The sequence below is a fragment of the Hippichthys cyanospilos genome, chromosome 9, assembly GCF_059441005.1.
Source record: "Hippichthys cyanospilos isolate Australia breed blue-spotted pipefish chromosome 9, RoL_Hcya_1.0, whole genome shotgun sequence".
NCBI classification, from domain to species: domain Eukaryota; kingdom Metazoa; phylum Chordata; class Actinopteri; order Syngnathiformes; family Syngnathidae; genus Hippichthys; species Hippichthys cyanospilos.
The window spans coordinates 6,215,679-6,219,126 of record NC_142377.1 but is presented as its reverse complement, the minus strand read 5'-3'; the positions used below and the strand labels follow the sequence as shown (position 1 = coordinate 6,219,126).

At 38.1% G+C, this 3,448-nt stretch overlaps 1 pseudogene; it reads left to right on the top strand.

Moving 5' to 3' along the window:
• The first annotated feature begins 1,563 nt into the window (after positions 1-1,563).
• On the top strand, positions 1,564-1,682 carry LOC148418636 (5S ribosomal RNA; annotated as a pseudogene).
• The last annotated feature ends 1,766 nt before the right edge of the window (positions 1,683-3,448 follow it).

Here is a 3,448-nt window from a genome sequence, read left to right as displayed (position 1 = left end):
AAAAGTTGCCTTTCGCATGCGGCCAGTTTTAGTGAAAGATTTCTCGCCGCTAGTCATCCAATTCTCCCATTCAACACGGAGCGCCACTTTAAATGCACGATTCACACTAATGTCAAGCGGCTGCAAATACTTCGTTGTGCCCCCAGGAATCACAGCTGGAATGGAGTTTGTCCTGCGTCATATGCTTTTCTTTTTGCATCTTCCATGATGAGGGTATGTTCACGCTAATTTAATTTATGCACAAGACAGGAAGTTGCAGTCTTCCTCGACGCATATATTCCACCGGTCTTAATCTTACCTTTTCTACTCGAGCGCCCCTAGCGGCCGTTAGAAAAATTACATAAATTGGCCGCATCACTGAATAAGCCGCAGGGTTGAAAGTTTTGGAAAAAAGTAGCGGCTTATAGTCCGGAATTTACAGTAATTAGATTGCGAAATAAGTTGTGTGTGTAAAACGATTACATATTCTCAATTACCTCTAACGTCGCAAATATCCACAAGAGGATGCACGGAGGAGGGTTGGAGCTCCTGCATTCGCTTTCAATCAAGGACTGTTTTTTGCACGCTATACAAAGTAGAAATGACCCTTAAAAGTAATTTTGTCATTTCAATAAAACACACCATGATGTGTTTTAATTGGACAGTGATGATTTACATAACCACTAAGGTCAGGAAGTCAGGGATTGATTTATACTTGGGTTTCTCTAAAATTCACCAAAATTGCAGTAAAAACGGCGATTGACTTATACTCAAGATTGTCTTGTACTCGAAGCAATACACTTACTTTCCACACACAATAATAATCACATACAGTACTGTGTTTAGACAAGCTGGGGTCACGCAAAACATGTTACTGTCTTTTTTTTTTGACTGGACCTCCCCTTTAAGATAGCTAGGGGTTACCCTCACATATTCGATGTCTCAATCAAACATAAAAAAAAGAAAAGAAGCTCTTCGCACAGTGCCTCCTAATGACTGTACAGTATGTGTGATGCATTTATATAATGAAAGTAGTGCAGCAGATCATTAGTGCTTCACTAATCCACTGCACGCACGTTGAATTAAATTCTGCTGCAGGGCTTTGCTGGTCTCACAATTGGAAAGACACCTGCAATCTAAGTCACACTTGCAAGCATGTTCCTTTCCAACATGTGATAATGTTCTGTATAATATTGCTGCAGAATGGAATGAAAAAGGAGGAATTTCTAAGAAGGTGCTCTGTCAGTGTCGAGGTGACGACGCAAAGGATAATGGATTCCCGGGAATGAAACTGGTGGCGTGGCCAAAAAACAGCACGTTTGTGGTGAAGAAGAGCATGGAGCATTCATTAAAGAGCCTCAGCAGCACTATATGAGACATAATAAACCTGGCCTGAAGGCAAACTTGGAAACCTTTTTTTTTTTTTTTTTAACCAAAATCGATATTTGAAAAGGAGGCAAAATATGCTAAATGGTTTACTTTCCAAATAGGACCAAAGACAACTCTTAAAAACTGGTTCGTTGTAAAGTGGTTCACACCCCTATTTTGCCTCTTATAAAGCATGAAGTTTTGTTCTTGGTAACCGCTTACAGCCATACTACCCTGAAAACGCCTGATCTTGTCTGATCTTGGAAAGTTAGCAAGGTTGGGCCTGTTTAGTACTTGAATGGGAGACCGCCTGGAAATACTAGGTGCTGTAAGCTTTTACACATTTTCCAAATAGGACCAGAGACAACTCTTACAAATCGTTTCGTTGTAAAATGGTTCACATCCCTCCTTTGCCTCTTATTAAGCATGAAGTTTTACCTACACTACCCTGAGAATGCCCGATCTCATCTGATCTCTGAAACTAAGTAAGGTAGGGCCTGCTTAGTACTTGGATGGGAAATCGCCAGGGAATACCAGGTGCCTTCAGCTTTTACACCACTTCGAAAACACATTTTCCAAATAGTACCAGACACAACTATTGCAAATTGGTTTCTTGTAAAATGGTTCGCACCCCTCTTTTGCCTCTTATAAATTATGAATTTTTACTATAGAAATAGAAATAGTCGGGGAGAGGGAAGTCTGGGTTTCCTTACTGAAGCTCTTAGCGTCTTAACAAATAAATTCCACCAAGTTTATTTCAACCAGCGAAACTGAAAGTTTTTAGAATGCAGGTAAATACTGTATTTTCACACACCATACGTACATGAGCAGAGAAATCCACCAATTTTTATCCATCACAGCGGTTGGTCATTTTGCTATCAACTGAAAATGGCGTATCAGTTGCTCACGGCTGAGGTAAAGGCCAATCTATACCGAGCATGCCAACATCACAAAACTAATAGGTGAAATTTTGCATTGGCTTCCTCTTAAACATTGTTTGCCCTCGTTTTGTCTTTTTATTCTGATTAAAAACCTTGCTTTTTCAGGTTATTTTCAATGAGGTGCTTTTTTCTGTATCCTTTCTATTCAGCATTATTTATCAGCTCTTGGCCCAGTGCCATTCTCGTTTTACATTGTGCTTTAAATGGGTCTCCTCTAGCTTATTATTGCACTTTACCACAGCTCTGCAGCCAACATTAAATATTCATTCCATTCATATTCAGCCCCTCGTTTGCTCTCTTATTCCATCACAGAGCATTAGGCCATCACTTAGCAAACAACCCCGGAATTGACTGAAAAAAAAAAAAGTTAGGACGTCATGACACTAATAATCAGTGGGGGAGAGGGGCGAGGAGAAAACAATCAGAAAAGCAAACCTCAAATTTGCAAAGAGACAAAAGAGAAAATTGTACATGATGGTAGAAGGATGACAGGCTTAAAAAAGGGGGTGATTTGTGATGACAGTGAACCCCGCCACGTCTGGGGATGGAGCAGATGTGCACAACTAGTCGACAAACTGCAAGCCACAACCAGATGTGTCATTAGCATCAATTATGTGGTGGCGTGTGTCATTTAAGGGATGAGCAACTATCAATGTGATGCATGTAATTTTTGCTGTTGTGAGTCTTGTAAATCTTTCATTGCCTTCAGCTCTCTTAGAGAGTCTCAAAGCAGAGTATCAGAAAGAATCACTTAATTACAGTCAATATTAATTAACTTTAAAGTTTTAAATATTTGTTTTTATTCATTAAACATTTTTGTTTTCAAACATTCCCTCTTATCGTGTATATATATATATATATATATATATATATATATATATATATATATATATATATATATATATATATATATATATATATATATATATATATATATATATATATATATATATATATATATATATATAAATAATAATATACGAGTTTGAATACAATATACGTTTTAATAGACATATTGCCCCATCTTGTGGTCGGATCACACACACAATGCTTTAACTGATGTCACAGATATTATTGTGGAACCTTCAGAATGCACAATGAGCTTTATGTTGCTTTTCCTACACTCATTTCATGGATCACTGGGGTGGGAATGGGAATGT